Source organism: Drosophila montana, unplaced genomic scaffold, assembly GCF_035044405.1.
Source record: "Drosophila montana isolate Dmon_TW-CO22-7 unplaced genomic scaffold, ASM3504440v1 contig_3200_1, whole genome shotgun sequence".
Lineage (NCBI taxonomy): Eukaryota > Metazoa > Arthropoda > Insecta > Diptera > Drosophilidae > Drosophila > Drosophila montana.
In genome coordinates this window covers 9,082,207-9,106,989 of record NW_026998080.1, presented here as the reverse complement: position 1 = coordinate 9,106,989, position 24,783 = coordinate 9,082,207, and the positions used below count along the sequence as shown (strand labels likewise).

Sequence of the window (24,783 nt, the reverse complement as noted above, 5' to 3'; positions counted from 1 at the left end):
CTGGAAGATATCTTTAAGCTTAGTATTAGCTAAAATCTTTTTTTAAGCGAAGTAATATTAAGAAATGTTTAAATTTTTATTGAGCATGATTTAAATTTGCATTATTTTTATACTTTTTTAACTAGGCAGCATATCATACTAAATTTAATGTTCACGAGATTGCAGACAATATTCGGTTTAAGCTGAAATACTTTATTTTAATTTAAATATACTTAAAGTATATAAATGTACTTTCTTTTAGACAGCTAAATGACTATATTTTGTGTGAATCAAATATTTGTTCAAACATTATAAATATAATTTTATTATATGTGATAAATTGCCGGAAAACGGTCGCTTGAAAGTGATTAAATTGCCATCCGATTGGCTTCAAAATTATTTTCACATATATTTATGGAAATTCTTTTGAGACGTGTTTCACGCTTTTCGCAGAATTCACCCTTCTTGAGTGATAGATGCGGTTCAATGAAAGAAAGTTTACTTTTTGACTTCAAGATTTTGATCACAAGCCTTTCATGAGCAGAAACCGTTCGGATTTCTTTATGCGAAGAACTTTAAACATGGATGAATTTTAACTTTACAATATATATGGGTTTTAAGATAGTATGGATAGAACTGGGTGGAACTGGGAACGGAAACTGGGTGAAAAACTTATATATACAATTTTAAGCACAGAACTGGACACGGGCAAAGCCGGGGAATGCCCGCTAGTCTAAAATATAATTTGTACTATGTTTATAATAATATGTATTTCATTTGCTGGAATAAGTACAATATTTGTTTACATTTTTTTATTATATCTGATTAAATTTTTGTTGTTTAAGCTGGGGTTGGATAAAGTGTAGGGCCTAGTGATAATCATAAATGTTATATAAAAAATACAGGACCTACCGATAATCACAGTTTTTATATAAAACGAGCTCTTCTTTAATAATAACAGTTCTTAGATCTCAACTCTTTAGAAGAGCATTAAATAGTCCACTTTAACCCTTGGCTGGCAATTGCATTCGCCGCATTTGCAGCTGACTAACAGTGCAGGGCGCAGGCTAGTATAGATGAGTGTGTGTGTGTGTGTTGGTGTGTGTGTGCGGGTGTGTGTGTTCTGGTGTGTGTTGGCGAACTCACTCATAATACGCTCAGCTTGGCGCTCATTGCATTCGTGAACTTTATTAATAATGGCGCCAAACAACATGAGCGCCAGCCTCAGCCACGCCTCAGCCACGCCTCAGCCGCGTCTCAGCCGCGCTGCTGGCCATGTCCACGTCCAAGTGTGTGTCTGTCTGTCTGTCCGTCCGTCTGTTTGTCTATCTGCGCGTTATATGTGTGAAAATCGGCGAGAAAAATTGCAGCAGCAGCAGCAGCAAGAGCAGCAGCGGGGAAAAGGTATGCTCAACTATAAAACAACATAAAAGCAGGCAAAGCAGCAAAGCGGCTAAATAAAAAAGTGGCACAAAAAAAAAACGGGAGATACAAAATTTTAAAAAAATATATAAAAAAAAAATAAAAGCAACTTGCGCTGTAAATTATTATTTTTTGCCAGCGGCCGCAGCCGTGAAGTTGCCACGGAGAGCTGCTCCGGCTGGCCGGGGCGTTGGGGGCGTTGGGGGCGTGTTGGCTGAGAAGTTTCTATCCACTTTTTGTTCTACTCTTTTTCGCATATAAACAAATTAAAGCTGCTTTAAGGCCGAAAGGCGACACACAGCAGCAGCAGCTCTGGCCACATTATCGTTAGCTGAAATGGCATTCATAATTATGCTGCCACGCCCACTCGTATGCTCAGGCAAAGACATTCATCTTTTGGCAGCTGCCAACCATCCCCCGCTCCATTCCCCTTTCCTCTATGTGTGTGTGTGTGTCCTCTGCGGATGCTGCTGCTGCTGCTGCTGCTTTCTAAGCTGCCAGCGCATCACTCAGTCAAAAAATTTCAGCGCGTCAAGTTGTGTTAACAGCAGCAAAAGCAACAACAACAACAACAACAGCAACAACAACAACATGGTTAACACTCGGCGCTTGGCTGGGCTTTTGCTCAGCTGTGCTAATTACAGCTGACAGTTTTCTTTTGGCTTCTTTTGCGCACAACGTGACGTATGAGCAATGTACGTGCGGCAATTAATAAACGATGCGAGGCGTGCCAGGGCGGAGAGGGTGATGGTGAGGGGGTAGGGAGACGGGGCAGTCGGAGCTGAGGCTAGTTTTGGGCCGACTCAGCTATTGATTTTTGTTTGCCAAGCCTAATTGAATTTTTATGCATGTATTTGTGTTCAATTGCAGCACAGTCTTGAGTACACACCTTCCCCGCGCCCGCCCCTGCTCACTTCGCCCACGTCCTTTTGCCATTAATTAAGTGCGCTCTGACCTGAAAAATCAAAAAGTTGACATTATAAATTACAAAACAGCGGCCAAGTACAACAAGGAGCACGGCAAAATCAAAAAGAAAAAAAAAGGGACAACGCAGCAGCAGGAAAACTGTCAAGAGTCTCATTAATTGAACAAAGCATTCGAGTGGAGCCGCAGCCAGTCAGGCATAGGCTGTGTGCCACTGTGGCAGGGGCAGGGCCAGCCAAATGAGCAACCAATTTTTTTCGTGACAACAACAAGAAGAGCTGTAAACTGTGGCAACTGCGGCAACTCTTGTAACTTGGCGAACGTTTTGTTTGTGCACAGTGCACAGTGCACAGCAAACTTGCCCCGTTTTGTGGCAGCCAGCGAAGCGACAATGATGATGCTGCTGCCCCATCCAACTGCTGCTGCTGCTGCTGGACTTGGACCCGGCCTCGGACCCTGGCGCTTTGTGCGCTTCCGTTTCCGATTTTGTTAGTTTCTTTTTTCGTCTTCTTCATTTTTATTTCGTTCTTTTTTTCAACTTCGTCGCTTCCTGTCGCCCTCCCGCTGCCACGCCCTGCTGCTGCAACGAAATGTTTCGCCAAGCGGCACTTAAGCGCACTTTTTTTTTACTTTTGCGTCTGCAATTTCATTTGGGTCTCTCTTCTTCTTTTTGGCCATTTGGCCGGGCTGCTTTATGGCTTGGCTGCTGCTGCTGCTGCTGTGGCGGCAACATCAGCGTAATTGCGGTTATTTCACCTGTCGCAAATAAAACAAAATGCAGCCGCGCGCTAACAAGTTGCAATTTGTACTTGCCTCTGTTGCAAACAGTTCAATTTCGACTTTGCCACACACACACACCCCCGCACACCCTCACACACACCCTCACACACACAGCGGCAGCTGCAACAAGCGCACTCGAATTGCTTCGTTGACAAGTTTTGTGGCATGTGCTCCCGCTGCCCCCGCATGCCCCACGCCACGCCCAGCCACGCCCACGACTGACGCCCCCGCTTGACGCCCTGGCACACAGTTCGATTTGCTGGCGCTTTAATGCCGCGCACAGAAAAAGTCAATTTTCTGGTAAATTTGCTGGACTCTCGTTATAACTCTCAATCACTTAGTTTTCTATTTCCTACAAGTATCTGTGTGTGCCTCTCTATGTGTGTGTGTGTGTGTTGGTGTTTACTTTTTGTCAGGCATTCGGCTTGTGGGCCATTTCATAAATGCAGCCATAAATCAGCTTTCAGCTGGCCACGAATTGATTTTTAACTTTTGTCGTGCGCCGTTTTCCTTTTTCATTTCCTCCTCAGGCCTTTCTTTCCCCGCTGCCAGCCACCTATTCCCAGCCCCTCCCTCCCCCCTTTCTACCCCTCCTTCTCAGCATTCTTATCGCATTTCTTTTGGCTGTTGCTTGTTAACAGTTTGGCTCCAACAACAACAACAACAGAAAAAGAAGAAGAATGAATGTTATTTAATATTTCATGTCTCAATTTTCGCTATTTTTCTCTCGTTTTTCCCTTACATTTTCTTTGAGTTTGACTTTTTTTCTTCTTCCTTCTGCTCGCTTTTAATCAATTTCTGGTGTCATTTTATGCCAATTATTTGCTTGTCAGTTGCCTCGTCCTTTGTTGTATTTGTTATTGTTGCTCGCTGTTGTTGTTCTTCTTCTTCTTCTTCTTGTTATTGTTGTTGTTGTTGTTGTTGTAATATGCCATTGATATGCATATTTGCAGCTTAAGTGATTTTCCCTTTTGCATGCATACATGACATTTTGGTATTTCATGAAAGCTTCACAATTCCCATGCGAATGAAAAATATGTTTTTGTCAACAATCAATCCTGTAGCAAGGATTCTATTTGGGTCGATTTTTGATTGCATTTTCGGCTAACATTCGCCTTTCTGATGAGTTCAAAGCTGGCATTAAATGCTTCCTTTGCTGATTTCTGATTTCTCTCGGTTTATCGTAAGACGCATAAAATACTTGCAGAATATTGCTTGTTAATTAAAATCCAGCTTGTTTTCTTATTAGTGCAATTATATAAGTTAATTTCTATGTCGTTCATCTGTTTTGGGTGTAGTTCCAAAGTAATTTCAGGTTATGTTATGTTAGCCTACAGATGGACTTACGATTTGCTGGGTAGCCGAGCGCCAATTCATCCTCATCAGCAATTTTATATATATACATAAATTTCAAATATATATATAAGTTTTTTTCAATATTTAAATTTATATATTTTATTTACTATCTATACACAAGAAGTACATTTTTTTAGAGAAATATTTAAACGAAATTCTTTCCTCCGCCTTCAAACGGGCTTTAATTTATTTAAATTTGAGTATGGGAATTAATATATGATTTTAAATATAATTAATTGTTCATATATATCATCGTAAGAAAACAATTATTGCTGCTTCATTATTTAATTTAGATTAAAATCTATATATTTTGTATTTTATTTTAATTGTTTTCAAGCATTTAATTTACAAACTTAAGCAAGTTAGTTTTGTTAGAAATTCTTTTATATGAAATTCTTTCCTACGCCTAATTCACAAATTGTAATTAATATACATATGATTGAAAATATTATTATTTCTACTATATAATGTAGACATAACTATTATCACATTATTAAACAAGCAACTTTTAAATCAGTTCACAAAGCCACAAAACTTTGACATGCATGTGTTTTATACCCTCAGTCTCTCATTGTTTAAGGCAGCTCGTGCGTTCATTGTTCAATGGTTTTCGCAGCCTGTCTAGCTCTGATTATACATACATATATAGCAGCTGCAGCTGCAGCTTTATATAGTTATAGTTGTTGTAGCCCTAAGTAAACCATAAAAATGCACCAACAGCACGCGTACTTGGGGTCACATAAACCCATTTAGCAGACACTTTCGCTTTTGTCGCCTCAACTCAATGCAGTTCAGTTCAGTTCGATTCAGTTCGATTCAGTTCTTTTCGCTTCTGTTATTATTGCTCAATGAAAAATGACAAGGATTTAGTCCATGTATATACGTATATATATGTGTGTATGTATATGTATTTGCAGCTTCCTCTCTATCCATCTCGTTGCTCGAGCTGTGTCTTTTGTTGGTCTTTTGTCTGATTGTCTTGGGCGTCGTGTGTCCATCGCGTGCTCAACAACACTTGACAGCGTGGCAAGTGCAAGTGCAGCATTGCAAAAGGACTTGCCGGATATCTATGCAGAGGGGCAGAGGGGCAGAGGGGCAGTCGGGGTATGTGCGGGGCAACTGCTGCTGCTGCTTCTGCTGTGCTGTGCGAGCTAACTTTAAAGTGGATTTCCGTTGGATTTGTTGCGGTTGCGTGTCGCTGGCATTGCTCCACTATCGACTGGCTGGCCTGCTCAGAGCTCAGTGCTCTGGCAGTGACGGGGCCAACGCAATGCTTTTATGTCTTCCGGCCAACATAAACACTTGAGTTGTTGTTGCTGCTGCTGCCGTCGAATGTCAAAAGAAGCGCACGGCAAAGCAAAGTTTCGCTGACAGTCATAGCCGCAGCAGCAAAAAAAAAGAAAGCCAAAGCACTGTGACAAATGTCCTCAAGTATGTGACTGTGTGTGCGTGTGTGTGCGTGTGTGTATAGGTAAAAGTTGGTGTCTGGCATGGCACAACTTTTGCAAGTCTTACAGCTAAACGCCTTGCAATTGCTAAGCGTCTGTCAATGCAGCTTGTCTCTGCCTCTGCCCCTAGCACCTGTTTTACTCGCATTCAACTGCGTGTAATGTCTGCGTGTGTGTGTGTGTATCATGCCATTACTGCGTTTATTGGCTTAAAGTGTTTGACAATTCATTAAGTGGCATGCTTGCACATTGGCAGCATTTGCCATTTGCTTCTTGTCTTCAGCTGCTTACAGGCGCGTAAATTGCATTGTCGCCATTTGACAATCGGGATCAAACGGCTAAGTAGAACCAGGACACGTTAATTTGTTGGCTTAAATGGGCTATATTCGATTCGACGATTTCGCTTGCGCAACAACTTGTGTCAACAAATCGCTGGCCATTAAAATTGCTTTTGCATAAGCACTTCGCTCAGCCCCGACATCTTGTAGTGTTAATTAAAGCAAGCAGCCTTTGTCTTTGGATTATTTATATGTGCTGCATTTATTTAAACAACTCCTTCATGCAAACTTAATTTTCATATAAAAAAGCCTTTCGTTTCTGATTAAATCCAGTTAAATTTTAAGCCACTTTAACGTATTAGCTGCACGGTTAAAAACTGACTTCTTACCTTGCATAGCAATAAATAAATTTTAAGTAAATATATATAATAAAATAAATCTAAATATATTCTTACAGCTTCACCCTGAGGGCGTCAATTCGGATTTCTCCTTTAAATTAGCTTCGTTAATAGGCAGACCAAAACAAAAACATGTATTGCTGTTTTTAAATTTATTATAATATATATAGGCAGTTGCAGCGCCAGAAATATAAAGGTACAATGTTTCTCAGCTGCTTCCAACTGGAGAATATCACATATTTTAAAGCTCGAAAGTACGCCCGTAAATTAAAGCAGTAAATACAATATAAAATCCAACCTATTTTGCTCTGCTCTTCAGATTCGTTTATAATGTAGCTCCCACACTCTTGTATTTGGCAATTGAAGTAACTAATGTCGACATATCGTTGCAGATTTCCAATGGACTTTATCGATCGGCATGCAGGAATTATGGGCTTATCTACACTTGAGACTTTCTGATTTCCCTTACCAGATGGACGTCAGTACAAGAACTCTATCAAGAGAAAGAATGCGAAACAATTATGAGTTTTATTCGTATCTGCTTGAAAAAAGAATATAAAAAACAATAAACAATAATAAACAATAATAATAATAAAATATTTTAAATAAAAATTATAAAATTAAAAAAATAAAATTGCCGTTTTTTTCATGAACCATGCGTGTGCGTGGGTTGTGGACAAATAAGTGAAATAAAACATTGCATACTTTCGTGCTGTCCACATAATGCGCTTGAGCCTATTGGAGTAGCTGCTCTGCTGCATACTTTTGGTCCGCGCATAAAAATAGCAACCCCTTTTTTGTTTTTTCTTAACTTTTTATTTTCAAACAAAATCAAAAAACGCGGTATGCCACTCGATGCCAGAGATCCGTACGAGTTCAAAAAGGTATAACTTTCCAAAATCGGACCATTTTTAGCCGAATTATCGCAAAAAAACGAAAAATCTTCAAAATTATAACGGCATTTTTTCGCATTTTTCAAATGGCTGTATCTCGGCCAAATAAAGCCCGATCTTGGAAAGATTGGTCTCGTTCGACTCGTGGTCACAGCCATTTTCAGCCAACATCGTCAATTTTGCAAAAAACATAGTATTTCTCCTCAAATTGGGCCATTTCTTAGAATGCAGATTTTTTGGTGGCAATCGATAGTCGGCATCCGTACGAGTAGAAAGAGGTATACCACTTTGAAATCGGTCATATGGAACCCGAGATATTTCAATTTTAATATTTTTTGACTCAAAACGTATTTGTAGACAGCACGAAAGTATGCAGTACTACTAAAATTCTGCTAAAAACCGCTGCAAACGGCTATAAATTGCTATATCTCGGCCAAATAAAGCCCGATAACGGCCAGATCTTATAATTCACAATATACGCATCACTCCAACCTTTTATTTAGTGTTATATTGAAATATCTCGGCTAAATACAGTCCAATTGCGGAGAGATATACCTCTTTCTACTCGTACGGGGCGAAATGTTAGTCAACTGTTAAGTCAGGTATCGTAAATTTCTATTGCATACTTTCGTTGTCGCTGCTAATCAGTAGCAGTATGACATCTAAAGGGGTGCTGTAAAAAATGCATAAAAAAAAAACAATTTCAGTGCACCCCACCCATACGGTACGAGGGATATTGACAGCCATTATACTTTAAATGGTTGCTGTGTATGTAAATGGGATACTAGAAGCAAAAGCATATATATTTCTAGACCATTTCCGAGCGAATATTGCAGAGATTTGGACGTTTAGGTTCACCAGGACTATATCTATGGTATGGCAGGACCAAGGATATGTGGGTCAACTGGGAAACATTGTTGTTGTGTCGGTGGGTAGGGTTGGGCAAGGACGTGCTTTATTTAGTTGCTGACCATATTCTTGCGTATATTGCAGTTAATAAATATACGATTATTTAGGATCCTGGCAGTATATCTGTGATATGGTATAACCATGGTTCATCCGAAGGCGTGGCAAAATTGGCTGTAAAATATAAAAAGCCAATTATTATTATTTATTAAATTTCTATGTTTGTAAAACTTAAAATTACTATATAACGGGTAACAAAGTTCGGTCGATAGAGTTGTTCCTTGTGATCACAGCACAGCGAATCCTTTGAAAGAGTTTTTGTTGACATTTATTTACGTTTATTGCCAAGTATGCAGGAACATCTTTGTTAATTGTGAATAATTTGGTTTAGTTATTATATTTATTCAAATAATTTATTATCATTTTAGAGACGGCAGAAAATGTTAACAAAAAATGTGAAATGTTATATAAATGTTAATGGGAGCTCATATAAATTTGAATTGTGCTCAAAGTACAGATAAGTGCATTTAATTTGACTGCCGCTAACATTTGCTTCGGCTAATTTTGTGCGCGATTGTAAGTTCAAATTTAAGAGCTCTTTTAATGCTGATCGCTTGAAGAAAGTTTAGTTATTATGTCCATATATGAATTTCACTGGTATTTTTATTACACACTAAAGTTCGGTCAAAACAGGACTGCAAATTCCCGTAGCTTGCGGAGCTCATAAAAAATATGTGACAAATAGTTACGAGTTTTTATTTTGCATGTTAACATGCCAAATATCTAACACTCTAGCCAGGAGTATTATGATTTTGCAACGAACTATAGCACACATATTTATGTGCATAAAGTAAATTTAATTTTAGTCTACAAAAGTAATTGCATGCAAAATTTGTTTGTTGTCTTATTTTGTTTGTTTTCAAAGTGAACTATACAAAATTTGTTTACCCTAGCGCTTAAAGGCTTCGGCTTGGGATCAGCCGACTATATTATGCAGCTAAGCAACAATTAATTTTGCATTTTCTGCAAGTGTAGTACAATTTCGACACTTTGAATTTAACTGGGTCTGCTGCCTGCTGCCCACAAAATCTGCCCGAGAGCAGCAGCAGCAGCAAAAATTCCACAGCAAACACCTACAGAGACACACACATACACACACACACACACACACACAGAGACACACGTGCCAAACTATAAAATATATAATAATAAACCAAATTTGTTGAGCAAGTTTAAGTGAAAATGTTAAGAGTAAAGTTTTTGCTGCTGAAATAAAGACAAACATTGTTATCACCTACAAAACAGAGAAACAGGCTGCCGGAGAGAGCGAAACAGCAGCAGCAACAACAATGAGACTTGCAGAGCAACAAGCAGGCCATCAAGGAGGCCATCAAGAAGGCTTAGGGGTTGGAGGGGGGTTGCTGGTTTGGGAGGGAGGGGAGGGGGTGGGGCTGCCTTTGCCTTCGCCGCTGGCGTTGGCGTTGGAGACGTGCAAATAAGTTGAGCAACAGAGCGCAGCAAAAGGCAAAATATTTATACAAATAGGTTATGCAAACAAACTTAGACAAAGTCACACACAAACACACACACACACGCACACACACTGTGCGATAAAGTATAAGAAGAAGAAGACACGCACAGCGGTTAGAGAAGGGAAGGGGGCGGCTGCTGGCAACATCATGACACGACATGAGCTTCCCTCACTGGCGCCAGACGCTGCAGGACATAATGAAGTTTGAGCTTGAGACTCAATGAAATGTCAACAGAAATGCTGCCTGACGGTGCACGAACATGGCCAGGGGGGGGGGGGGGTGCAGATAAGGGGCAGCGGCAGTGGTAGTGGGAGTGGCAGGGTCTATGACAGTAGCATGGCTTCAATTGCTGCTGTGTTGTATATAGAGAAAAAAAAGTAAATAAAAAGCAAAAAGGACACGCAATCGAGGCGGATTGCATTACAAAATGCAACAGCAGCCGTTGCAACAGCTGCGCTATCCCCGCGTTATTTCACAAATTTAGCTTTTATCATTTAATTACAATAAATTAATTATGACTAGTTGGCACAGCGGGCCACCCAGAAACCAGAAAATCAACCCCGAAAAATAACGCCCAACTCCGGCTGAAGCCCCAAAGCGATTCCGATGTGCGGGCGTTGAGTGTCGATTACATGGGAAATGCAAAGCTCCAAGGATATGTCTATGAATACTTTATCTATGTATATTTATATATGTATGCATATGTGTGTGTGTGTGTGTTAGAGTGAGTGTGCTGGTGTGTGTGTATGCACATGCACATAAAACACGCAGCCGCAAAACATATTAAATTTATTATCAATAAATTTTCATTAGCTTCGTGTAGCTGTTAGACTAGACCTATGTCGCGCTGTGTCTCTGTGTGTGTGTGTGTGTAGGTGTGTGTGCCTGAGGGTGTGTGTGTGTGTGTGTGTGTGTGTGGATATCGCACACCAACTATAACGAGCTCTGTGGGTCGTGGCCAGTTGACATAATTTACAATTTTAGTCATAAAAACACACACACAGACAGACACACAGACACACACACACACACACACACACACTCAGTTGCCGGATAAACTGATGCGCCATCAGCATAGTTCACACACACACACACACACACACATACACTCACACAGCCAGGCTCTAAACTTGGCCTTTAGCTATGCCAAAGTTATCTAGAACCACATCAACGGTTAAGCCACAGCTTGGCTAGCGGGCTGCAAAGGGGAAGCAGGGGGAGTGGCGGCGTGTGGGAGGTGTCTAGTGTGTGTGTGTGTGGCATTTTAAAGGCAATGCCCCACATTAACCCGCCCCCATGCCCGCCCAAGGTATTTGTGATTGTGTTGCTGCGAATTTGTTATGTAGTTTGATGTAAACACAGCGCTACTTTCACAGTAGCTAAAAAGTGTGCGAAATAAATGTAAAGTGCATATTATTTATCAAGTTGGTCGACTATTCTTTATAACACAACATTAAATATGCATAAGATTAGAGTGAAAATCCTCGCAAGTAGCTAAATCATAGGGCAAACATTGCGATTTTAAGCCACACTTAAGTGCTTTAGCAATTGTTTAAATAAACATTTTTGCAAGTAAATATATTCTACAGAGCCTAGTATGAGTTTGTTATTTAATATGCTTCCCTTGTGCTTACACAACACTGTCTTACACTAATGTCCACGCTCTGTTAGCCGCTTACAGCAATTGCTGCTCTTATGTTACGAGCTCTATAGCAGCTTTTAACAGCCAACACTTTAACATTCGCCACGGTAATCAAATGAAGTATCAACTGTTTATTGAATAAAACTGTAAAATGGTTAAACTGTAAACTGAAACCTTGATGGCCGTAATATATATGTATATATATCCTTTTTTTTATCTGTTTACATTTTGTACTGTTGCTTTGGGGATCAGCGTCAGCAGCAGCAGCAGTGGCAGCAGTGGCAGCATCATTGGCATTTCTATCGTCAGATGCAGAGGCAGCAACAACAGCAACAGCAGCAACAACTACGTCAACAGCAGCGACGACGCCATTTTATTTTCTCTTTGTGTTATGCGCTGTCATTCAACATTGTTGTTGCTGTTGTTGTAGTCGTAGTTGTTGTTGTTGTTGTATTATAATGCCAACTCATATTGCGCTCGTTATCCTTTTGTGTGTCGTGCAACGGAATTGACCCTTTTTGCTGCGTGACATGGAAACAGGCAGGCAGTCGGGGAGCTGGTTAAGAGTGTGCCACAGCAGAGACCCCCCCCCCCCTCGCTGACGCACATAGTCCCTGGCCAGGTAGAGATGAAACGCGACAATGCTAAAGTATCAAAAGTGATGGATGACAGGTTAATATGCGGCGACATTTTCATGCTGATGCTGATAAAATTTACGTTTTTGCATGCGGTGCTGCCAACAATTGGGACTGCCAACTCGCCAGCTCAGAGGCTGGGTAACAGGGGGTGGCGCGGGATGCGAGAACTGTGCTCGGTGACATTTTCAATGCACAACAGACAAGTTTAATTTCGCAACGTGCACAACAAATTAAGCGGAACAGCGGCAGACAGAGAGGGAGACAGAGAGAGCGAGAGAGAGAGAGACGGATTAAGAGAGCGAGAGCGAGACAATTACATTAAAGTAAAGCTGCTGTTTAATTGCTGGCAACAGCAAGCTTCATTAGCAGAGCGCTGCTAAATAACAGTCAACAATAACAGAGTGAGGTAGGGAAGGAGAGAGAGGGGAGTGGGGGGAGTGAGCTGGCAGCAGCTCATCTGAATGCTGTTTGAATTGCGCTTGAAAGTGGGCAACTGCAATGGCTGACTGACTGCCAGGATATCTAGTTGACGCTTTGCCCAGCTGCAGGCAAGGGTTAAGGTAACGCTGCTGTGTGCGAGTGTGTGTGTGTGCGAGTGTGTGTGTGTGTGTGTGTGTGTGTGTGTGTGTGTGTGTGTGTGTGAGTGTGAGTGTGAGTGTGTGTGGCAGTCATTTGAATGCTTTGGAAAAACTTCCGCTCCATTAGTCTGTCAGTTTCCGGCAACGTTTTCCTAGCACAATTTACGCAAATTGATGTCATCAACAGGGGCCAGCCCACAGTTCGTATTCGTATTCACATTCACATTCACAATTGCATTCGTAAGTGCGAGTGTGAGTGTGCGTATGCGTAACTCGGTAAATGAAGTGAATGAATGAGTGAATAAGCGCATGTTGCGCCGCGCGCCGGATGGCTAGACATTTCTTTTTTTTTGTTTCTGTTTTGGGGTCAATGCAGGGGCTAAGCGTGACGCATGTCCCCAAACCAAGAACTGTTGACACACACAAGCTGAGCAGGGGAGCGGGGGCGGGTTGGGTGAGGGGTGAGTTGGTTGTGCAATGGTGGGTTAAGGGCTGCTGCTGCTGCTGCCGCTGTCGCTGTCAGACTGTGGCCTGTGGCTCTGCCTTCCGCTTGAAATGCATTTTGCTCATTTGAGCGCTTGCCCCTGGCCCAGGCCCAGGCCCAGGCGCAGCCAAAGCTGGCTGGCAGCTTCCCTATTTATATATGACGAGCCATTTGAACATTATGCGCAGGCTGTGTGCGTCAGTGGAATCTAATGAAAACAGCTTTACAGTCAATGCTGTGGGGCAACCAAATGTGCAACATCCAGAGCGAGACTCGAGAGCTGAGATTGTGCCACGCGGCAGCTGGCAGTCGGCAAAACTTTAGCAGCACAAACAAACAAGCTAACAAACAAACAGTTAAACAGACAGTCAGACAGACAGTCAGACAGACAGTCAGACAGACAAAGAGACAGGCAGCGAAAAACTCAACTCAACTCAACTCAACTCAGCTCAACAGGACTTCAAGTGAGTTTCGAAAGTCAAGTGCGTGTCGCTGTTGGCAGCTCCTGAAGATTCCTTTGTCTAGTTGCCAGCGTGTGTGTTAGTTTATAAATATTTGCCTTGCAAATGCCGTCCTGCCACACACACACACACGCAGACACAAATATACACACACAGTTTGCTAAAGTTTTGCGTAACAGTTTCGTCAAGCCAAGGATTATGTGCGCACTTGTGGAACCAATTGCCTGGCGCTTTTCGTACTTAATAAAAACAAACACAAATACAAATCAAAAGAAATCAGCGCATTTAATTGTCTAATCTACAACATCAAATAAGGCGCTTAAAGCAGCTGAAATGTTAAATTGAATATGTTCTAAACATGATTGCAACATAGCAGAGCGCAAGCATGTTATTTTCTTAGTTTTGCAGCCACTCTAGCTGCTGTACATAACATATGTATGTTTAGTAACATTATCGAACCAGCGCGCAGTCAAATGTGGCTTACAGATGAACTAACATTAGGCTATGTTATTATAATAACATTGTAAACTTTAACATTCTCATAAAGCTTAACATAATGAGCCTAACTGTTACGTTTAACAGCAGAAAGAAGGCATTCATAATAGAAAATATATAACGTAAAGAGCTCGATTTCAATTACTGCTGCAAATAACATATTTTTTGTTAAATAACATAACACTAATATAACATAACAGTAACATAACATAACGAAAGATAATGTTAGATTCTTCACATAAAACGGTACAGACGTGTAAGTAATTTACGCCCTGAAGAAGACTGCTGACGGCGGTTGAAATATATTGACAAATTTACAAATAATTGCTAGATATTTGGACACTCAACTATTTTCTGTAAATGTACACAGAAATAAAAAGAATGTGCTGTAGTCTTTACCTGCCAAAGTTATTGGACAACAGTTGTCAGATCTGCAAGTCTATTAGAGAATCATAGAAATTCATTTGAATTCATTTGAATATAATTTAAATAGCCGAAATAATGAAACCATTTAACATATGTACCTGCAAAGTGAATGCAGATTAATGCGTATAAATGAGTATTTTGTTAAGTGCTGTGGCCACGTGAAACACACAAAACACACACATTATTTTCAGCTTAAATTTTCTTTATATATGTATATACATATAGATTTTTTCATTATGTGGCCTGTGTGGTCAGCCGCAGAGCCAATTAAACATAATGTAAGGTATTTAAAGCAGATCAAAATTACATAAATTATAACGCCAATAAAGCGCAAAAAACACGTGTTGCCAAAGCGACAAAAACTGTGTATTTAAGATAACAAGCTATTTAAGCTAGCTCTGCTTAGTTCACATTTGGTTAACATTCAATTAAAGTTAGCACTGTTAGCCAGACATGTTATTAACATTGAAGATTACATGAAATTAAAAAAGCATTTGTTTGCGTATTTCTTGAAGTGTTTCTTTGCTTAAATGTTGTTTTTCTTGTTCGACCTTACAGCTGAATTCGCACTTATTTGACTATAATAATAATTTAAATGTTGCCCAACTTAGTTTGACCTTAATTTCAAAGAAAATGCACCGAAATATCTACAAAAAAAGTTTACGCAAAAATAATTTGCATTGGTGTCTGTCTCATATTTTATGGATTTACTTTTACGCTACTTCAAAAACTTGCAACTTAATTCGCGATTTCACTTGAAACTTTATGTGTTTGTTTGCCAAATGCGGAGTAAGTCGCACATATATATATATATGTATATATGTATGTATTTGTGATTGTATTTGTGGGCTCAAAAATAGACGGCAAAGTCGTGACAGCTTTTTCGGCACTTGCAGCTGCAACAGCAAAGCTGGCAAACTTAATAGAAAATTAGCTGCTGAAAGTGTTCTTTGAACTTTGCCTGCACCTGCAACGTGCCCCCGTTGGCGGCACAAACAAATGCCAAGTTCATTTTGCCGCGTGCAAATCTCTGTCGCGGTCGCTGTCTTGGCTCGTGTCGCGGCCTTTTTGCGCGCAGTTCATAAACCAAATTGCATTTTGTGTTCGAAACGAAGTCAGCGCAAAACGTGGCAACTTGCTTAAGTTTTAGCCGCATAATCTGCGCTGGCAGCGCCATAAATATTCAATGGCTTTGCCTGTGTGGCAACTAACGGAAACTGGCGGCAGCAGCATTTAGGCAACTGCCTGCTTGGCTCCAGGCCAAGTTCTCATTATGGCCAAGTAAGCTTGTGCCCAGCTAAATCTAAGCAGACGCTGCTCACTCGTGTCCCGGCCATCGATTAACTGCAACACCTGGCGTATGAGCAATGCATTGGCTGCACTTTATCTCTCGCTCCCTCTCTCTCATTCCCTCTCTCACTCACTCTTTTTCTTTTTCTCATTGCTAAGACAGAGCTCTTTCAATTGCCAGACAACAGCAACAACAAGTTTTGTGCCACAGCAACTGAGGTGTCATATGTTGCCCCCTGCCACAAGCTGCAACTTCCAACTCCCAGCTCGCAATCGAGCATTGTCGACTGCTGCACCTTTGGTTTTCTATACACTTGCTGTGTGTCCTATGAAATTGTCATTAAATATGCAAGGCATTGCAATATTAATAAAGAGAGAGAGAGAGGACATAAAGTATATATATTGGGGATTACGGACTATCTGAACTAGTCTGTCAGCTTGGCTATATTTATGAAAATGGCTACAACTTCTGCTTCTTATTTTAAAAGCGGGGGGAGTATGTGTAGGGAGGAAGGGAATCAGCTTACTTTATTATATAGCTGCTGGAAAATTGATTTCCTAAATAAAAAACTTCTTGGCAATTGCGAACTTTACTTTATAATCACAATTAAATTTCTTGAATATGGAAAAACTGTGAGGCACATCGAACGACTATATGCTTATATTTTATTCGAAAAATCGTATTATTACTCAGTTATTATGGTAAAAAACAAAAATAAAGCTTTTGTTATCCGTTCTTTGGGTTCTCGAACTCTAAATTTAGTGATCAGACAAAACGGATAACGAAAACATACAACAGAATCGTTTGCTGTTTCGGCAACAGAACTTTGCAAAATAAAAACTCTTGAAGCTCTGAAGAATATCTGCAAAAGAATTTCAAGCTTAACTAAAAACTCCAGAGATTTCTTCCTCACATCCGTCTATATAGTTAGAACAATCACATGATATAGTTGCAGCAATAAGTCCCAACCTCAGTTATCCCACAGCTGTTAGTGTATTGTTTCTTCGTCACTTTGCGCATTCAGAATTCTTTTTGGTTTTCTACAATTCTTTTTCTTCCACTTCAATTGTCGGCGCATCGATGGCACAATTGCACGTATGTTGCATGCAGCTCCCAGCAGACAGAGCTTGTTGTGCCGCGCCGCAGCAATAAACAAGAGCAACGAGTCGTGGCAACGGAATGCCAGGTGGAGGGTGGCACACACAATACCCTGGCGATTAGAACTTGGCCAAAGTGTTGGCAGCAGGCGGCAGGCAAGGTGAATATCTTGGGGCAACAGTTGAAAGTTAGCCAAGTTGCCACAAAAGCAACTTTTGCGCTGTGGCATTGTTGTTAATTTATCTAAATTGAAAAGTGCAACAAATCGCACACCAGCCAAAGCGTTGCCAGTGATAACAGCTAGATAACAGACCAGTGCCACGCCCCCCTCCCTAGACACTGGCTAGCAGGGAGCTAGGTGAACAAACACAGACCAGAGGCGTGGTTTGAAGGGGGGCGTGGTGAACGGGGGCGTAAAGAGCAAGACATTTGCTGAAATAAAATTTCAATTTGCTTGAATTTCATTTGTGTGTCTCGCTCTCTCTCTGTGTGTGTGTGTGTGTGTGTGTGTGTGTGTGTGTGTGTGCCTGCTTTATCGCCTTGGCAGTTAACGTCAGCTTGGTTTACCGTTATGCTTGGCTGCGTGCGCCGCCAGCAGCAACAACTCGAAGTAACCGGAACGACAACAAGGACGAACTGTGGGCGGCAGCAGGAGCAGAAGCAGGAGCAGGAACGGGAGCGGGAGGGGGAGCGGGAACGGGAGGCAGGACAAAGCAAGTTTGGCTCGCAGGACAACGCCAAATATTTGCTGTGCGTGTGTCTGTTGCTGCGTGTGCGTGTTTGTGTGTTTCTGTATTTGTGTGTGTGTTTGCCTGCGATTCTCACGGGCTTCTGTCTGTCTGCGTGTCCTACATCCCCAACCTGGCCCCATCATGGCCCCATCAACCTGGCCCCATTCTGGCCCGCTCCTGGCGTATTCCCGCTGGTGACGTTTGTTGATGGTTTCCAGGTGAATGCACGAATTGCGTTTTCGTATTAAATAATATATGACAGTCGGATTGTTTTTTTGTCGCTGCTTGGCCTCAACTCGACGACTCGCAAGTTCGCCAATCTACCAGCTCCCAGCTTCCAGTTGCCCCCCCCCCCCCCCCACACCCTGCCGCAGACTGCCCCGCGGCGCTGCCATAATTCCGGCTGCACGCTGATTGCTTGGCCGTTGGACATTAAATGTGTATTGCTTATTTCTTAAGTGCCAATGGTTTGTTTATTAAAACAAACCCCCCTTACCTCCCTCTCCCCTCCCCTCTCCCCTCTCCTGAAACAGTGCCCTGGCAAGCGGTCGCAATGTCGCCACAGGGAATTGTTTGTGCCCGGCTTTTGCCGCACGGCCAAGTAATTAAGGCGAATGATATGTGCAGCACAATGGGGCAGTATCCAGCGGAGGCGTTCAAACACGAATGGGCGTGGCAGTTCGTTGATAGATTAACTCAATGAATTTGCTGGCAGCAAGCAGCGCCCGGCATGACTTAATTACCCGCCTCATCATCAGCCATGTGGCAGCTGGAAGCTGCTTCTCGATGATTCAGCAGCAACATTTTGATAGCACTCGCGGTAGCCCATTACGCAACACTGGCAGCAACTGTGTGTGTGTCTGTGTGGCAAGTAACTCTTTGAGCAAGCTCTTGAATTGATGCCTAATTAATATATATATGAGATACTAGACATATTAATTAACCTCCTTGAGAGATACTTATTGGATATATGATATTAAAAATCGATTAAAATGTGACTTCTATGGTATTAGGTAATCAATCAGTTTACAGAAATACTAATAACATAAGACATTGTGCCTTAAGCCACAGTCTTCTGTAAACTTTAATATTCACAGCCATGTTAAAATAAGAAGCCAGGCTTACAGTTCTTAAGCAGCAACAGAGTCTGTAAATTAACATGCCGGATAAAACAGTGCTGCAACTGGCTTAGCATATAAACTATGCAAATTGTAAGTGTAGCTACTTGGACAGCTGTTAGGCAGATGTTGCTTAGGAATCTAAAGCTTGTCTTTCATGAATTCCTTCCATAAATATGTATGTTTAATAACATGAATAGAATCAAACAAGCATAGCCGAGTAGGAACAGGCACTGTAACTTACAGCTATGTATACATTAAATTCGAACTGTTATCTATCTCCTATGTTAACTAACACAGCACGTAAAGCTGTTTAAAAAATGTTAACAGTTTAAGTCTGTCCTCTATTACTGCTTTACATAAGTATGCATGTTAAGTAAAATGAGTCTAATCAGAGGGGCATAGCAGAGTGGGAGCAAGCACTGTTACTTACAGCTAAGTTAACATAAAAAAACTGAAATAAATTTAAACTGTAATCCACTTAATATGTTAACTAACATAGAGTGTAAAATATGTAAACAGCTACAGTATGTCTTCCATTATTGCCTTACATAAATATGTATGTTAAATAGCATGAGCTCAATCAGACACAGATACTGTTTCTTAAGCTGTAATCAACCTTATATGCTAACTAACATAGCAAGTAGAGCAGTAGATAATAAGCCTGTTCTCCATTACTGCTTTACATAATTAAGTTTGTTAAGTAACATGAGTTCAAACAGATACAGACATTTTAACTTACAGCTAAGTTAACATAATGAAGCTGCATTAAATTTCAAATGTAATCCAACTTTAATGTTAACTAACACAGCGTGTAGAGCAGCCTAAAAAGTTAAAAACGGAGTTAATTTTGCTAAATTATTTTGTTTATTTATCTAAAATTGGTATTAAATATTTGCATTGTTATGAATAAAGGCACTTTATGGTTGTCTTAAATAACAGAGCGCCATAAATATGTAAATGCGAGCTGGTCACAAAAATATGTTGTAGATTTATTTATCATGATGGTTGGTCATTTTAATTATGTAATTGTAGCCGCCTGTGCCAGGTAATATCCACTATTGCAGATAGATTTATTTCAGCGCTTTATTTATTAATACGCTCTGCACCTGCGGTATTTTTTAATTATAAATTACATAAATACTTGCGTGGCTGTTGCCGTTGCGAGCAGCAATTAATTAATTTTGGTAACCGCATTTAATGCAAATGTTTCAACTGCTCAGCGCGTTAAATACTAATTTAATTCCATTTTGTGCAATATGTGTGTACACATTTTTGCGATTATCTATATATATATATATATATATATAGATATATCTTGTGCATTGCGTGTCTATTCAATTTGTAATGCACACTACTGATTCACAAATATTGAAGTTGCTTTTCACAGCACATTTTCCATGCGTCAATTTTCCGATTTTGCGATTTTGCGATTTTCCGATGTGTGCAGCTTGTTTGCAGCTAATTTGTAAATGATTCTCGGCACGTTGTTGCTGTTGTTATTGTGTTGGTCCCCGCGGGTTCATGAATGCTGTTTGTATTTTTTGCATTTCCATTCTCATTTTTATTTTCCATTTTTGTTTATTTCTTTATTAATTTTTTGCCATGTCAGTTTCATTTACGCCTGTCTGCACTCTGCCTGCCACAAGCACACACACACTTCTTTTTATATATATATAGGATATATATACGAGAACTGAACATCAAATAGTTCTAGACGTAATTAGCTGCAGCTAATTGCAGCTTAAGAGATGCTCTTTACGTCTTAAGAGCTTTTAATTATTATTATTTCTCTAAACTGTTTGCCTTAAATTAGTTAATTATGCTAAAACTCGATGTGATGACTCTTGAATACTTAAATAAATATGCTTAATTTTAGTTAATGCTGCACTTAGTTAGTTGACTTGGTGATACGAGCCCTTATCAGTTCTCCGTCCAGTTGTCTAGATATGCACACGGGGCGCGAGAATGATAAGGGTACGAATGCACCGGCCAGAGCCCAAACGCAGGCTGGCCATTTATACACACACACACGCACGCACGTAACACACACACACACATTAGTGTGTGCTGTTGCTGATACTCACCATTATTTGGCTTTTAGCTGTCAATCAATCATTTGCCTCTAAAACGCAGAGATAGAGAGAGAGAAAACAAACAAATGCTCAAATGTTAAATGTTAAATGGCGACAAAATTGTGAACTATTTGACAACAGCTGGACAATGCAAATAGAGTATTATAAAAAATATATATAAATGAAAAACAAAGAAACTAGAAGAAGAAGCAGCAGCAGCAGAAGTGGACATAAAAATATACAGCAGGCACACAGTAATTTGCAAATGAAAGCCGCAAAGCAACAATAAAAGTGAAAAAACCAACAAAAAAAATAGAAGCAACAACGGCTGCTAGCTCATATGCATAGTGCATTTGCATATATACATATACATACATATACACATACATATACATAAATATACATACATACATATTAAACAATGGCACCAACACTCACACATAAATAATTCAGCAATCAAACATGAGACTGACTGCGCGAGCGAAGTGGAATAAAATATATATTTTTATTTGTGTGAAAAAGTGTTGCCTACTTTTGCGCGCGCACTAAAAATGCATTTTTAAATGGCTACACACAAAAAAATACTCAAAGCAAATGCCGAAAAACATGAAAAAGAAGAATGCACACAATTTGTAAAGCATTTTTCTATCGGTTTTTAGTTCAAGTGTATTTTCGTAAAGCGCACTAATTGATTTTAGTCATACGGCGCTTATATGCGGTGGGCGAGAGGGGAGGAGGAGGAAGGAGCTCAAGTTGGCGGCTTTACAAATGGTTTTCAAAGGGCCACAGAGTCGAGATTTGAAGTGGCTTTGGCTTAGTTTCCAATTGAATGCTAGAGCTGTTTTGCTGGAAATAACTAATGATTGGCTAGGGATGACAGCGTGACAGATTTGAAAGACAGTTATGCGATAAAAGCACGAGCTACATTAGGAAATATATCGTGAGCGGCAAGCATTTGAAACAGCTGCAGCAAAAGGTATGAAGATGATTTACATAATTGTTATAAATAATTATTAAAAGCAATTTTCTAACTGTGTGACCAGAGCAGCATGCAAAAAATACTAGATCTAGCTACTAAGCAATATAAGTATTACTATACTTTGTATATCCTTTCTATATGTATTTTAGAAAATTATAAAAAAACTAGTTTTTTTCATTCGAATACTTAAATATCATTCTCTGGAACAGCATGCTAATAAATACGTTTATTTCTAGACCTCTTCCAATTCCAAAGAACTAGACATTAAGCTCTTCCAAGCTAGCTGTTTGATTGTGCCTTAACATATATCTGAATATACATATCTGAACTATATCTGGTCTAACTCCTCTTCAGCTTTACAGCTCGTGTCGACTCGTGCCTGTTCGTGTCACGCATATCGCAACACGCTCAGCTCTAATGCTGCAATTTTGGATTGTTGCACAACAAACTCTTGCAGTTGCGCTGGCCTAAAACTCTTTCGACGAGCTGCCCAAAAACTTTCAAAATAGAAAAAACTCAGATGTGCCTGATTATGAGCTGGCATTTTGCAAGTTGACGACCGTTTTCGGTGAATTGAAGCGAAAACCAATTCCGGAATGCGCAAATCTGCAGCCAGCAACGAAATTGAATGCCGTGCTTAGACTTAAATGCTGCAGAAATGCTGGGACAGGGGCGGAGCGTAGCAAACCTTGAAATTAGCTGGCAATATTGTGCATATAAACTAGGAGTAAACAGTTGGCAGAGCTGCCACCTTTATGCCAGAGCCAGAGCCAGAGGCAGAAGCAGAGCCAGAGCCACTTTATGTGTGCGCCGTTATGAATTTTGAAATGGAATTCGTAGCTGTTCGTTGTTGTTGTGTAATAAATCAAAACTATGCAACGAAACGCGCCACAAGGCATGCCAAAGGACTTATCTGTGTGCCGCATAAAACGTTAAAACGTTGCCCAGCGCAGCTAGAACCAGCAGCTGGTTCACCTCGCCGCAAAACCCAACGACAACAAAAACATCAACAACAACAAGAAAAACAACAAGAAACAACAGCCAGCGAGTCCGTCGGGCAGAGTTGTTGCCCAGTCGCTGGCCTTTTGGCTACAGGGTTGCCAAAGCTACTTTTCTTTTTTCACTGTTGCACTTTTACGGTTATAAATTTTAACACACAGTCTGGTGGTAGGGTTGGTGGGGGTAGGAGTTGCTGCACATAAAACCGGACACATGCTTTTAATCTTCGGCACAAACATGCTCACTGCTCGCTGATGCATGGCAACCCTGGCAGCCAGCCCCGAGGTCCCAGCACGCCGACAGTGTCTCCACGTTGATGTTGATGGCGCTGGCTTATGGGGCAGCAACAACTGCCACTGCGACTGCCACTGCTCCGGCTGCTGCTGCTGCTGTTGCCATGCATAAAATCTTCCGCCGGAAGTTAAAGAGTTTACACAAATCTCAGCTGAGGCCAGGCGGCAGCAGTTAAATTCGCTTTAAATGCCCGACCCTAAAAGTATGCAATAGTTTTTTGTGCCCAGAGCCAGTTTTATTTTTCAATTAGATTTTGCAAGTTTTTGGCGATTTGGTGAGCATAAATGTTCGCTTATCGGCTTTTGTGCGCTTTTTATGTGGCAACATTTAGCGCTCACAGTTTGTGGCAGCAACGGGCAACACGGAGCCGCAGCTGGACATGGGCCCCATTGTTTGCATTTGGGCCACGCGGCGCTCTTTGGCTAACCAATAATGGCCATGGCAATTGGCCATGACACAGGCCGTAGGCCGTTTCATGTTGTCGTGTTGTCGCGCTATCGCCACGGGCCATGCACGGCTGTATGTGTGTGTCAGTATGTGTGTGTGCCAGTGTGTGTGTGTGTCAGTGTGTGTGTTTTGGCCTTTGGAGCGTCTGGGCCGCGTTATCAGAGCGGCAGCCGGCGCAGGTGCTTTAAATTTAGCAGCATGTTGACCCAACAACCAACACACACACACACACACACACACAAATGAGCTTGTGGCTGGGGCGTGTGACAAAAAAGCCAGAATTTTGCTGCGGGGCAGATTTTGGCTGGTGCGTTGTGTGGCTTAGTTTGCATATTAGTTGAGAGTATCGATGCGCCCGTCGTCGGGACGTTGTGGCTTTTGCCCTGTGAAAAACGAGGCATTTAGCGCCCAGCGTTATGAATATTGAAACAATTTTACGCTTGCCATTTTTGAATTTTGAATAGATTTTTGTGGCATGGCAACAAGAGCGACAGCAGCGAGCGAAGAGGAGCTCTTGTGCTTTGCTTTGTTGCTGTTGCTGCAAAAGTTGGGCAAAGCCCCTTCGACAACTTGCCGCAGGCTGTGGCAAGCGCAAATGAAGCGCACCGCACCAAGATGTTGACTGTGGCAAGTTGACAAAGTACTCGCTGTCATGCCCCATCTTCACGGTCCGTCCCTTCCACAAGTCGGCACTTTTTAATGGCATACTTTGTGGCACTTGCCTAAAATATGTTCAAAGTTAAAGAAATTGTCCGCGCAATAAATTAGTGGAATATGGGTGGAAAGTGGAAAGTGGGAAGAGAATATTTGCTATATTGCCGACATAATTGTCTTGTGCTCAAGTTTTCATAAATTTATATTAATTAATTAAAGATTATTTAATTATAATTAATTAGATTTTCTTTTAAAATCTGTTTTGCGTAAGAAATTTAATTTTGAGGAGTCTCAACAATTGCGTTAATTTATTATTATAAGATATTATAAGGTTTAACGATAGGTAAGATCTATATCAAGATCTATATCTAAACTAAAAAAGTTCAGTTGCATTGCGTTGTCTTGTGATATATAATATATCTAGATATATATCTAGTTTCTTTTTTATCATAAAATT

The 24,783-nt window shown here is 40.8% G+C and overlaps 1 long non-coding RNA gene across 3 annotated transcripts in view; it reads right to left on the bottom strand.

Moving 5' to 3' along the window:
- Positions 1 to 8,346: 8,346 nt before the first annotated feature.
- LOC135431907 (uncharacterized) overlaps positions 8,347 to 24,783 on the bottom strand; it is an 83,106-nt gene continuing 66,669 nt past the window's right edge. For all 3 annotated transcript variants that reach the window (XR_010436860.1, XR_010436861.1, XR_010436859.1), the window contains one exon: positions 8,347 to 8,558. This is a non-coding gene — a long non-coding RNA (uncharacterized LOC135431907). The remainder of the gene's footprint in view (positions 8,559 to 24,783) is intronic.